This window comes from Pinus tabuliformis, chromosome 7 (genome assembly GCF_031772625.1).
Source record: "Pinus tabuliformis cultivar Carrire ecotype Pingquan chromosome 7, CPIR1, whole genome shotgun sequence".
In the NCBI taxonomy this organism is placed as follows: domain Eukaryota; kingdom Viridiplantae; phylum Streptophyta; class Pinopsida; order Pinales; family Pinaceae; genus Pinus; species Pinus tabuliformis.
This window is the reverse complement of record NC_142293.1, coordinates 1,873,113,444-1,873,128,498: the sequence shown is the minus strand read 5'-3', so window position 1 is coordinate 1,873,128,498 and position 15,055 is coordinate 1,873,113,444.

The following is a 15,055-nucleotide window of genomic DNA, read 5'->3' as shown; positions in this document are numbered from 1 at the left end:
GTTTTCTTTTGTTTCTTTTTTATTTACTTTCCACGCCGCTCTTTTATTTTCTTTCCAATTGTAGGATAACTTCCGCATGATACCTTGTTTGTTTTTGAATCAAGCATGGTGAAGCTTAAGAGGAAGTTGTGATATTATCAATGCTTGGTTATCTTTTTATTCCCTCTCTTTGCGTGAATCTTGCATTTTTCTGTCGATGATATTCTGATGGAAAATATGTTCTTTTCAGAGAAAGCCATATTGAAACCATGATGCTTGAATCCATAACTAGGACAACCTACTCTAATCAGTATTTTATAATTTTTGATTGCTTTTCAACTGAGTCGAGTAGAGTAAGGAAGGGAGGAAAATTTAACAAGTATGTCAGAGGTATATAAAATATCCTTCTCTGAAGGGACAACCTCTTCTTCTCTCAATAAGTGTGGATCCCTCTTCCACCGTATGAAATTAATAAGTGCCTATGCACAGTTATTTGAAAAAAAAAATACAAAAATGAAAAAAAAAAATAAATGGTGAAAGAAGAGAAATTCCTCCTGTGAAAAGAGGTGAAGAAAGCAACCCCACTGTCCCTTAAGTGACTTCACCAGATACTGTCTATGCCTGCTAGAAGCGAAGCAACACCAAAGATGAAAACTAAGACTCTGACAATCTATTTCCTTGTATATCTATATACTCCTAATCCCCAATCGAAATAACTGAGTTTGACTTGGCTTGGTTAAGTGTGCTACTGATAAAGAGAATGGGAGGGAAAATATATTTAACTCAAGCTAAGTGAAGAAGCTACGATGATCAATCAACTGAAAAATACTTTATGAAGAGTTAGACCTGTTTTGCATGAGCTAATATCCATACAAAGAGCTGGAGTTCTAGTAGTGTGTCGCCAAGTGTTGTAGCTGCTACAACCACCCTCCAAAATGTTTCCCATGCTTTGATTTTGGAGCCTTCATTTTGTCTATAGGAGCTTATATTTTATTGTTGTCAAGTATTTATCCTATAATAAAAGACTTATATTATCATTCTTTTCTTGTGATGGACTAATCCCGGTTTGATATATTTCAAACACAAGATAACTTATGACTTGACCTAGCAGCATTATTTGGCTTTCCTTCAAAAAATGTACGATCTTAGAAAGTAGGCCAATCGTGCCTCCAAAAACTATGTAATCTTAGAAGGTAGGCCAACCTTGCCTCTAGGAATAGCACAATTATTTTTGGCAGGCTAGACTTGAGCATAAAAACTATGCAATTTTGGATGGTAGCCTAGTATGATGATGGAAATTGCGTAAAGGATCTCATGAGCTCAGAAACTGCGCAATACACTGAGTCAGTAAGTTTACCAGTCCTCGGGAATTGCACAATCCTTCTTGGAAGTGTGCATGCAAATTTCCCGAAAAAAAAAGAAAAAAAGAAAAAAAATCCCTAGAAAATAGGGGTTCACTAATTAGTTTTCCGAAGGTGGCACACTTACTATTTTTGGAACTTTCCACTAAGTGTCGCTTTTTCCTTGATTTTAGTCATGTGTGTCATAAAACATAATTAGTGTAGGTCTATATAATAGATGCCCCTAGAGCTCATTAGTACATTTGATCTTGTATCTATAGCATTCCCAAGGAGATCAAGGAGCATTCGGTGGAGTTTGCAATGCTTTTTTGGGTGAGTTTTGCTTTTGTCGTCTTTTGTCACTTTTTCTGTATCCTTTTGTCATTTGGTTTCTGTGAGTTTTCTTTTTCTTTTGATTTTCATGGTTGCTAGTGACTTAATGTATATTAGCTTGTACAAGTGTTGGGTCGGTCCTTTGTTCGCCTTTTACATATGTCGCATTAGTTTTTTTGTTTTTGTCCATCAGTGGTTTCCATTTCGATGACTCTCCATTCATGTTTGTTTTTCCTTTGTCATGTTGATATTTCACACTTGTTTTGCACTAATATATCCATACTTAGTCAGATCTACACTTCAAATTTCACCATCACTCATACCTTTTTGTTTCCCACACTCTTACTCGACATATCTGCTCATTCCTTGGTCAGTGTTTGCCTTGTCTCACTGGGCATTGTGCAAGTCCAAGGCTCAAGCTATCTGCTTGGCATCTAAGACTGCACAATGCATAGTACCTACTACACCCAACTATGCATTGTGTAGTTCCAGAGTTCAAACCCATCCCTTGGCCACTAAGACTGCGCAATGCATATTCTCCACCTCAGTCTTCCTAGAAAGAGCTACACATTGCAGAGTCTCTAGACTCAGACTGCACCATTGGCTACTGAGATTGTGCAATGTGCAATTCAAGTAGCCAATATCCCTCCTTCACCTCAAAAATTGCACAATTCTCCTACTTAACCTGCTAGATGTTACTTGGTCTTGCTTTGTAAGTTGATCTGTTGAAGCTAATTTTTCTTTTCCATGAGTGCATTTTCCTCCCACAGGTATTGCAATTGTTCAACACTTCTCTTCATCGGTCCTTGACATCATGGCACCAAAGAGATTTGCTTCAAAGGATACCACAAAGAGCAGCACCGAGGAGGCAATTGAGAGTACACCAGTTTACTTTCTAGTTTATTTATACACTCAACTATTTGTAGAAAAGGAATCAAATATCACATGGAAGAAGGTGAATTAATTTTTCTTAGGAGGAACCTTCAAACAGATATGGAAGACCAACAGGTGTATGTCAATGTCCAACGATTAGGTCTGCATAGGATTGCATGTAGATATCTGAATTTTTCGTGTGCATATGTTGTCAGCTGGATACTATCTGATACATATCCAAAGACTATGACTCTCAATCATTCCAACAGACAAAGTCTTACTTATTTTTTGGCACCAAATTATCATCTTATGTACCATTTGTCAAAACTAGAATTGCTCATGGATTCATACTTTTATGCGACAATCAACCACTTGAGCACCAAGGATATTGTTAAGGCTACGTGAAAGAGCCAAATTTTTTTTTCAGACACCCACCAACACCTATAAGAAAAAATATCCCAGGAGGGCCTATCAACTCTTGATAGCTCTATGTTGCAGAATCCATGACTAGCAGAGCAATGAGACCTTTCCTGAAGGGTGGGAATTCTCACCGAACCAGGTTGTGAATGAAGGTAAACCATTCAAATGGTCATACTTTTTAGCTTAGAAAATGCAGATCCATGTAGCTAATGCCATGAATCCTCCCAAACATGTCTGCATATCCACTGGATGCAATTTGCGCACACAATGCATTCACTAGCATGAATTGAACTTGGACACCATGAGACCTTGTCATGTATGTTTATTGCAAGCTACTTTTAGAGTGTGGATGTAGAGGAGTAATGGAGAAGCTAACTGATCACTTCCTCATTCCATTGTATAAGTTGATCTTTGAGGAAGAACCACCTTACATGTCACATGGGGCAATAGAAGCAGTGTGAGAGATAACAGAATGGTTTGCCTCTGACCGGATGTCACTTTCCTACGGGTGTTTAGTGCACAGAATTCTCTGCATCTTTTACCAAGGTATTCCACTGATAAGCTAGTCATGAAAGAAGTTGCATATCTTCTCTCCACAGGGTTGTCAACAACTTTTCACAGGAAGAAGAAAGCCCCTTGGCCAACTCTTTCTATGCAAATCAGATTGTACGAGATCAAGAATTTGAAAGTTGTGGATACCGAAGGAAAGGCGATAGAAAAGTTTGCATTCAGTACTATGGACTTCAATCTGTATGATCCACAGAATGTTTACAAAGATCACCATATGAGGATTCATTTCCAGTGGCTAAGTGAGACCTTTCACTAGCCGCAGGAGGAACGATGGAAGAATTGTCACAATGCCACCAAATCCAACAAGGTGGTCAGTTTTGCAGGAACTTCACAGGTTACTCCGCAAAAATAAACCACTCCAGAAGTAGTACCAGTGGAAGGGTGCAACTTAATGCATGAGAAGGGAAAGAGGAAAGTTGTGCACAGTCTAGGAGGAGAGTGAACCCGCAAGATGAAAGCAGATCTAGTCATACTTAAAGTGGACATAACAACATAGAAGAAGAGGAAGCAAAGGATCCAGGCAGCATAACAGAAGTGGAGGAAAGAACCAGAGCATAAAAAATTGGAGTAGGAAAAGAAGAGACAAGAATAATAATAAAGGTGAAAAGTAATAGCAGAAGAAAAAACACAAAGACAAGATGAAGAGACAGGGAAGAACTCACAACTAGAAGAGGAGAGCAAATAGATGCAGGACAAGGAGCTCGCTCAAGAGATTTAAGAGTTGATCGAGATCCAAGACATGGAGGAGGAAATGGAGTCACAGAACCAAGATGTTGATCTAATAACAAATACACAACAAGTCACCATTTAGTCTCCCCACCCTCCCATAAAGCAAGCTCCAAGCGAGGAAGAGGAAATTGTTCCGCTCGATGATGATCTAATTATGGACATGTACAATCTGACTTATGACGAGCTTTAGAAAAAGATTGTACTAGAACGAAAGAAGAATTTTATGGATGACCCCGCATCTCTTGTATTCATGATCCACATGGATATTGGTGGCCACCCACCTATTCCACCTAGACCTCCAGTGAGTTTCATATGTTTCCTTGTTTATTTAAGCATTTACTATTTTTAGCAGTTTTTCGGGTTCTAAACTTTTGTAACAATTTTGAACCCTTAAACGACGTTTCTTTGAGGTCTGTAGTAGGTCCATTGCCACCTAAAATCCTGTGTCACTTAGAGAGACATTTACAACAAGGTATTGTATGCGCCAAACAGAGATAATATGACCAATTTACGACCCTAGGAAGTTGGCTGCCCAACTAATCCCAACGAGGCTCACAAACTCTTAGCGTTCCATCTCCCGAGGTTAGGGTTTTGGTAATTTATGGTTTTCCCTTCTTGTTATTTTAATAAATATGTCCTTCATCCTCATTTAACACAGTTTAGAGGCATGTGGCTACGAAATCTCTTCTTAGAGATAAGCTACCATCGCCCAAGCTAGTTTATTTCCATTTTGTTTGTAATCATATTTCAGTACTCAGATATTAATGAAATGAAGTGTTTTTTCTGCTGCATCTGTATATTTATGGTTATATTTGTAATTTTTTACATTCTTGTTTAAGTTTCGATCAGTGGTATAAGGATTTAGGGCTCGATCTAGGTGAACCTTTTCAAGACCAACCTTGCAAACCTCGATGACCTCCTATGGCGGAAGAAAATAAAGATGAGGGGGAATTATATCCTATCAAAATATTGCTTGAGGAAGCCCTCGAGTGACAGAGGAACACAATGAAAGAAAACTTTGCCTAGATACTTTGATGACTACCCACAAGTGACACGTCTTCATCTAGCAGCCACTCTGGAGGCGCCACTCCTTTTAAGGTATAAGTTAACATTTACATTCCTATATTTGAGGTCTAGTTAGATGTAGATGTCGTAGATAAATGGTTGAATCTGTTGGAAGGATATATTTTAGTTCATGACTTTTACAATCGGGAAAAGAATACATTTTGACTTCTCAAAGCCACCCCACACATCAAGGACTCGTGGGAAACCTATCGTGAATAAAAGGATGAGAGGGAATCCTCACTGTTTTCAGCAACACCGACTTAGGATTCTTTCTGAGATGCCATCAAGGAAAATTATTACCTTGTCTAGAGATATAAAGATAATTACATAAAGTGGACCATGCTAAGGTAGCGAAGGGACCAAGATGTGTCGAAGTTCAAAAATGTTTTCCACACCCTCCACACAAAATTGGGTATCAAGGATGCAGAGCAGAATTTGGTACTCAAATACTGTGGCTACCTACACAAGTATATCCAGTATAAGATGAAGTTCTTGGACATCTCCTCGCTCGGCATGACATACCAATAACCTATCAATATTGAGCATCATTTTAAATAAAAGAAGTGATACTTTGGATCTGTGAATATGAAGCAAGGAAAAGGCGCCCTCAAACCACATAGCAAAGGCCAAAGCCAAGGCGGGGCGACCAAGGACAACTCGTCGAAGCTGCAAGAAAATAAAAATAAGCAATAGACAAAGAAGGACACAGAAAAATGGTGTGAGTTCCATAAGATTTCCACTCACAACACAAGTGGGTGTCATGCCAAGCAGTCATTGGTGGTCGAGATGAAGGCTTCCGAATTAGATGCATGTTCTGAATCCGAGTCAGAATTCGACAAGGGGAATGAAAATGGAATCATATCATTGACACAGAATCCAGTGCCATCGTGGCCACCACCAAGATCTAGAAGAATGAGCCTGAAGATCCAGAGGAGGGAGAATGCCTCTTCCGCTCATAGATGTGGGTGAAGAGTTCTTCGCTGCAATTCATTGTCGACGGCGGGAGCCAAAAGAACCTAATTTCGGCAGAGGTCATGAAGTGGCTGGGCCTACCAATGATAGAACATATACATCTATACACCATTGAGTGGCTTCATCAAGGACGTGATCTCCACGTCAGCCAGTAGTGTCGCCTTCCTACAACATCAAGCCCTTCACGGATGAGGTACTGTGTGATGTTTCTCCTCTTGAAGTTTGTGATGTATTATTAGGACAACCATACTTTTGGAAGTGAAATGTTATATATGAGTCTAAAGCTCGCTATGTGGTTATTACTTTGGGCAATAAGTTATAGAGGATACCAATAGTAGCCCCGCCTACCACCATCTCTTTGATCACTGAAAAGCAATGCAGTAAGATCATTTACCAGACTAGGAATTTTCTTTTTCTTATGATTCACCCTTAGGGAAAGAAGAAGGTTGTGGCCACATACTCAAGATGGGGTTCCTCCACAAAACAACAACAGATGGACAAGGTCATGGAGGAGTACAGGGACATTTTTGCCTCACCTACAAGGGTACCTCTGCATTGCCAGCTCAAGCACTACATTGATCTGACCCCGGGCGCGTAGCTACCCAATGGGCTAATGTATCGACACTCTGTTATAGAGAATGATTAGGTTAAGAGGAAGATTCAAGAGTTGTTGCAGAAAGGGCACATCAGGCCAAGCTCATCACCCTGTGGGAGCCCGATTGTATTGGTACAGAAGAAGGATTAGACCTAGAGACTTTGTATTGACTATGAGATGTTGAACAAGATCACTGTATGGAATAGGTATCCAATCCCACAGATTGATGACCTTCTGGACCAGCTCAAGGGGGCAAAATATTTTAGCAAGGTTGATTTTAGCTGTGGTTATCACCAGGTGCCTATCGAAGCCTCCTATGTGTGGAAGACTACCTTCAAATCCAAGGAGGGCCTTTTCGAATGGTTTGTCATGCCTTTCGGGTTGATGAATGCCCCCGCAACCTTCTTGATATTCATGGACGACATCTTGCGACCCTTCACCAATGCATTCATGGTGGTGTATTTAGATGACATCTTGATCTCCATCCAGAGTTGGGAAGAGCACCTCTGCCATATTCGAAGGGTCCTTAAAAACTTGAGACAACACAAGATGTGTGCCAATTTGGAGAAATTCAATTTTCTGATCACCTAGGTTCAATATTTTGGGTACATCATTGAGGATCAGGGTGTAAATGTGGACCTGGCCAAGATCCAAGTAATTTGGGATTGGCCAGCCCCAACCACTCTAATAGAGATCCACATATTTCTGGGTCTTGCCAATTTCTCATATCAGTTGGCCTTTAAGTCAAGTCACCAAGGGCAGAGCGAAAGAAAAGTTTTTTGTTTGTGAAACCCAACACAATGCGTTTGTGGAGTTGAAGCATCGCCTCTGATCTACACCAGTGCTCACATTACCAGACCTACAACAACCATTTGAGATTGAGATAGATGCCTTTGACTATTCTATTGGTGTAGTTCTTACTTAGCAGGGGCATCCAATGGCTTACCACAATGAGACACTTTCAGACAAAGTCTGAAAGTATCCCACTTACGACAAAGAAATGTATTCCTTTGTGCAGGCCTACCATTAATGGAAGCATTACATTATGGGGAAGGAAACGGTCATCCACACAGACCACCGACCCCTATTGTTCATACGGACACAAGGGAAGTTGCATAACAATCACCATAATAAATGGTCCACATACCTGCAACAATTCCATTTGAATATTAATTACAAGAATGGTAGCACCAATAATGTTGCAGAGTTCCTCATTCGACCACCAGTCATGGCGCTGATCACTGTGCTCGATTCCTGTGGGCACAAGACTTCGGGGCGGCTGCATCTTTACAAGAGCAATCCAAAATTCAGTAGCACATACCAGATACTCTTGGAAGGTAAGAAAGTTCCAATTTTTCACCTATAGGATGCACTATGTTTAGTCAATTTAGTGTTATCTAAATTGCTAGTATTTATTGTCAACCCGGGGCTCGTAAGCTGATGAAGTGAAGGTGTACTATATGTACTTAAGTAACCTCTTAGAGTTTTTCTTATCGTTGGGGTGTTGTTGTGGTTAATTATGTTCCTAGATGGAATGAGAATTTATAAACAAGTGAGTGATGGTGTGTGTGTAAGTGAATTCTAAATGAGTGGAAGTGTGTGTTGAGTGATTTCTAACTATTTGCTTGAAAGGAAATACTTGGAAAGAATAAATGAAATTGAAATGACTTGAAATAAACTTGAAAGCAAATGACCACTACCAATGGCACTAGACACCGTTCAAGTTGTTGCTAATAAAAGGAAAAAGAGTCACTTTTAGAACCCAAGAATGAAGATTATCTCTTTCTAACTCAATGCCTCAAAGCACATGTACTGTGTAAAGCACGGAAAGAAAGTAGCTTAAGTGGAATTATAAAAGTGAGAAAAATATGCTTGAAAGACTAATGATAATAATTTGCTATTTCTAATACTCTACTTCAGCCATATGTACTATGGGAAGCATGATTAGAAAGTAGTGAGGAAATAGTCTAGGAAACACTTTAAAATCAAAACTTCTACTTTAAAGACTAGTGGTAATGATCTACTCTTTCTAACTCAATACTTCAAAACACATGTACTGTGTAAAGTAAGGAAAGAAACTAGTTTAAGAATAGTCCAAAAAGCACCCAAACAAGCTGCAAGTTAGTAATATTTTGATCTTGAAAGATGTTAGCTTATGATGAAGATCATTCATGTATGTGAACAGCTCTTTGAGAAATAAAATTAAAAACTAACTATAAAGACAAGAGCAACACTTGAATTGTCAACTTAAAATACCATTAGCTGTAAAGCAAACACAACACATATAAAAATAAATCCCGGGCAAAAAGGAACCTGTAAAGAGATAACACTGATCAGCTGAAAATAAAAGAAAACAAGTAAATGAAACTATACATGTTTAAGGAAACAAATAAAGAAATGATGAAATACTGCACATGAAATACTTTACAAAGGCTGAGATGAGCAGGGGCCCTCTGTCCATTCAGCCACAAAAGACTTCAAAGATCTGGAAACTTCAAAACAGTGCTTATATTTATTCCTCCATTTGCAAAAAGGTCACAAAATAGAGTGCTGGAATAGCACTAGAAACAGAGTTCACAAACGCTTCTTAATTCAACACAAGTGCAGCAAAATATAACTAATCAAAAGTTCCTTGAGCGTACGCAGACGCATCAATTTATAGGAGTTTCTAAGCTATCCTACGCGTACAGCTAGTTAACAGAAAAACGAAAACAGTCATGCGTATTAAGTAGCTCTTTGACACATCACGGTTGCATAAACGGGTTTGGTGGTTCCTGTCATCATGGATAATAAATCCCTGTTGGATTGCGTTCCCTGTCGTCTTTAGAACCTGGACAAATCGCCATTGGAGATGACGTGACCGAACAGCCTTCAAACACTGTTAAACCACTTTGAGTTGACCGTGGTTAAACCAGCTTTGACCATGGATGAAAGTGACGTGGATGGTTGGAACAATAGGATAGGAACCTCGACCATACTGATATCTGGGTGCCCATGTGGCCCGTCTAGCAAACTGACACGTGGATCATAGTGTTTAACAAAAAGGCTGCAGGATCTTCAGATAGCTGCGGGATCATCAGATAGCTGCGGGATTCCTGCAAGTAAGTCAAAAAAACTAAACAAATAGTCATCCATTAGCAAACTTACTTAATCATGCCTATTGACACTGAATGTAATGATCTGAGAGGTTTTATGGTGAAAATGAGGCAAAAGAGAAGGAAAGGTAAGGAAAAATGGAGGAAAATGATAGAGAAATAGGTGTAAAATAGAGGTTCTACATACCCCCACTCCGAGGGTATTGCATGTCCTCATGCAATGAAAACACAATTCAGTCCATCTGCTGGGATGCCTCAGCTAGGACATCCAACCTCCTTTTCTTCCTCTGTGTAGAAAAATTAGCCTTTGGCCTCTTGAACATGCATCTGAATTTCAAATTAATTAAGGCTCTGTTCAGCCTTTTGCATCTTTTCTTCAGTCTGCTGTGTTTCTTCTGCCACATGCTCATATGAAGATAAGTATTATCTTGAATTGCCTTAGCAATGTCAGCTTGCTGCTTCATTTCCTCATTCCTCTGTTTAATGTGACGGTTCAACACTTCAAGTTCATAGATTTCTTGTTTAAGTGAATCTATTTGCTGCTCATAAGACATAACATTACTTGGGCCAGCAGTGCTTTGCTCCAATGTCTCATAATAATTGTACACCTCCTGTTGAATTGGGTCAACACTTGGTGACTTTCTTGGACTACATTCTTGTTCAATTTCAGTTTCCAACTCTGGCTGGAATGGACTGTCTTCTCTTGGAGGAGTGGCTGCCTCATGTGATGATGGACTATCCTCAAGGTCCACTTGTGTAGCACTCTTCTCAGGTGTGCTAAGATCAACGAAGAGTGTCCTCGTGGCTTTCCTTTTACTTTGCAACCTACTACTCCTTCTTACAATGACATCACTTTGCATTTCCTTTTGTGCTTTCTCCTTTGGTTTTTGAACTTTTACTTCTTTAGAGTGGGCAGTTTTCTCAAGAAGTTTAGTTATCCTCTGTGCAGAAGGCTGGTTATCCTCTTTTTCACCACTAGAATGCTCTGGGGTCTGGTAAGTTTCTTGAATTATGGATTTCCCTTTATCTTGTTTTTGTTTCTTTTTGGCCTCTCTTTTCTTTTTGGCAGCTTCCTTGGCAAGTTCAGCAAGGGTTTCTGAGATGGCTTCTTGAGCATTGTCTTCAGTGGGTTCAATATCAGGTTCAGGATGATGGACTTCTATTTCTTCTACATTTTGTTCTTCTAAAACATCAGTTTCAGAGATACTTTCCCTTCTCTTCCTTCTGCTCTTTCTAGGTATGGAAGACTCCCCAGGCTCCACAAAATGATTCCTTACAAGGAATTTTTCCCAAGTATCTTGCCTTTCTTTTAATTGATCTTCTATTAATAATTTTACAAGACCATGGTGACAGAGGTAAGCTTCTACATTTCGGGGATTTCGTTGAGCCATGGAACACATCTTCCTAAGGCTTTGACATAGGAAATAAGGAAGGTTTACATCATGTTCTCCTTGAAACTGTATCATAATTTTACCATGATAGACATACAACACTCCAAATCTTCCTTCACAGGTGAAAAACTTTTGTACTAATAGCAATAAAGTTTTCCATTCATCTTTAACATGGGAAATTGGAATGCCTTTGGTAAAAACACTTGTGTCCATACCTGGATTTTTGAAAATCCTCTTCCATTGCTGATCCTGGACTGCCCGGTTTTTGAACCAACGTTCACCGGTTTGTGGAAGAGAAGTAGCCCTTGCTATGCTTCCTTCGCTGACTGTGACTGTTAAATCTCCCACCTCTGCCTGGCTTTCCTTATCCTTAAACGATCTGGCAAAAGCTTTGGTTACTTCCTTATGATAGCCCTTAAATTTTCTGATACATTGTAACCAATTAGCTTTTTGTAGTGCCTCTTCAACCTGAGGATATGCCTCCAAAAATTTCACACCTTCCGGTTCAGCCCTCAGAAGCTTTCCCATTGACCCCTCGGTTCTGTTTATACACAAATTTGATGGTGACCCTACACAGTAACTTCGTGACTTTACACAGTAACTTCTGTGGAACAGAGGATATACGGTGCAAAAACGGCTTCAGATACCGGGAATTTACGGATGGAATTGAGAGTTAAGTGGTGGAGTTAGCGTGGATACGGTAGAAATAGTGGCTAACAGTCGCAATACGACTGTATCTCAGGTTTACGGGCTGTATGGCAGAGGAGAAAAACAGAGGATGGTAATCGTAGTGAGTGAAAATGAAACAAGGTAGATGATGGTGAGGAATAGGGAATTATGAGCATGGAGGGTTTTGAAATGATGGACGGAACGGCTACCTTCTTCGATTTCGGATATGGAGTGACACATGGCTATGAAACGAGAGCAGAGAGACGTAGTGCGGTAGGTTACGTCATTAGGGTACAAGACCTTAATGACCGTAACAGCCATATGTAATTTAAAAACCCGTAGTGATTATGAACTGGTAGACGTGGAGGATTCGGAGATTTGTAGTTGCATGGGAGAAAGGAGAGTGGGTAATCATTACATTTAGTGGCCAATAAAACATAATCCAAAGAAAGTTCGCATAATGAAATAACCATAGGTTTAGGACTTTGAACATACCTTGAATCACATTTGATTTGGCTTCTGATGATTTACTAACCTTTTGTAAACTTTTATTGCTAGCATATGATCCATTCTCCTGGTCTTTGATAATTCTGAGCTGTAAATTTTTTCTTCAGACACACTGTGTTTTTTTTTTGTGCAGGTACAGAAGGCTGCAGGAAAGCTAATCAGCTGCAGGATTGTCAAATGGCTGCAGAACTGTAGTGAAGTCTTCTTAGCTGCAAAAAACACTTTAGTTGCCAAAAAAAACTTTATTAATGAAGTGAAATGGAGTGAAGAAATGAATGGATGAATGGATGAGTGAAAAACAGTGAGGTGGAGTAAAGAAATGAATGGATGAATGGATGAATGGATGAGTGAAATAAATGGAATGGAAATGAAAGAGGGAAAGGGAGTTTTTTTTTTTTTTTTTTTTTTGGAAAACATGAGGTGTCAGGTGACCCTGATTTTCACCTTATGTTTTCTGCATGAGACTGCCAATCAGAGATTGGTTTTCAGGCTCATACACTTATTCATTTTTCCTTTTTTTTTTCTTTTTCCTTTTTTTTTTTCTTTTTCCTTTTTTTTTTCTTTTTTTTTTTCTTTTTTTTTTTTAACTTCAAATTGAAAGAAACAGAGATTTAGGCTGATGGAGGAGAAGAATTCCTCTCCACCAGCCTCATTTCAGAATCGCCTTGGAATAACTTAACAAACTCCTCTTTTGAGAGTGGCTTATGGTAGACTTTTAACCGGTGGCCATTCACAATAAAGGGAGTTTGAAGTTCATCGATAGTCTTCACTCTAACTGCTCCATTATTAAAGACTTCGTCAATCTCATATGGCCCAAGCCAATGAGTTTGAAATTTTCCTTTGAAGTCCTTAAATTTTGAATCAAACAAGAGTGTCCAATCACCCTTTTGAAACTTCTTTTCTTTGATATGTCGATCATGCCATTTACTTCTTTGGTGCTGAACTAGATCGGTCCTTAGAATTGCATCTTGTCTCATTTCATCTAGTTCATTTAACTGGTCCAATCTGTGCTTTTGGGCTTCTGATAAGCTCATCCCCAATTGAACTGCTGTCTTGAAGGTCTTGATTTGGAACTCAATGGGGAACAGGACTTCCTTCCCATAAACAAGTTCATAGGGAGAATGTCCTGTAGTGTTCCTCCATGTAGTTCTATAGGCCCATAAGGCTTCAGGAATCCTTTCTGCCCAATCTCTTCTATGAAGATGAACAGTCTTTGTGATGATGCTTTCAAGAACTTTATTTGTAGATTCTACTTGACCATTCGCTTGCGGATGGTATGGAGTAGATGTTCTATGCTTAATCTTATATTCCTCCATCAGCTTTTCCACCATCCTTGATGTAAATTGGCTTCCCTGATCTGTTACAATTTCTCTTGGGACACCAAAACGAGTGAAAATATCCTTGAAAAGAAATTGAACAACTGAATTTTCAGTAGCAGAAGTTAATGCTATAGCTTCTACCCACTTGGTAACATAATCAGTACAAACCAGTATATATTTATTTTGCTTGGATGGCGGATTAATTGGTCCAACAAAATCTAGAGCCCATTTCTCGAAAGGTTCGATGCATACCTGTGGCTGTAGTGGCATTTCATTTGAAAGAGTTGGTCTCCCAGTTCTCTGACAACTGTCACACCTTTTAACATATTGCTTTGCATCCTTAAAGAGAGAAGGCCAATAATATCCTGATGAAAGGATTTTATAGGCGGTCCTCTTATCAGAAAAATGTCCACCACAAGGTTCATCATGACATGCCTTAAGGATGTCAGGCATCTCATCCTCTCGTACACATCTTCTGATCATCAAATCTGGCCCTGTTCTGAACAATTCATTAGAAATCCAAGAATAAAGTGAACTATCCTGAATGATTTTCCTTTTCTCATTAGGAAATAAATGTAAAGGTAATTTTCCAGTAACTAAATAATTAGCAATATCAGCATACCAAGGGGTTTTGGTAGTTACTGCAAACAAATACTCATCTGGAAATTTATCCTCTACCGGAGAGTCCTCATTAGTGTTTTGGATTCTGGACAAGAAGTCAGCTACTGTGTTCTGTTTACCTGGTCGATCTAACACAGTTATGTTGAATTCTTGTAAAAGCAAAAGCCATCTTGTAACTCTACCATTAGTGACTGGTTTGTTCATGAGGTATCTAATGGCAGAGTGATCAGTGTCGACAAAGGTTTCATAGCCGGTTATATAGTGTCTAAACTTGTTTATAGCATGAACAACGGCTAGAAACTCCTTTTCAGTAACAGTATAATTTAACTCAGTAGGAGTCAAATTCTTACTTGTGTAATAAATGGCGTAAGGGATCAAATCTTTTTGTCCCAAAACAGCTCCTAAAGCTGTATCTGAAGCATCAGTAGAAATATGGAAAGGGAGTTTCCAATTTGGACCTCTTAAAATGGGTGCTTCAGATATTCTAGTCTTTAAAGCTTCAAAGGCAGTTTGACATTCAGGATCCCACTTAAATTCACAATCTTTGGTAAGTAATTTGAAAAGAGGGGATGCTATT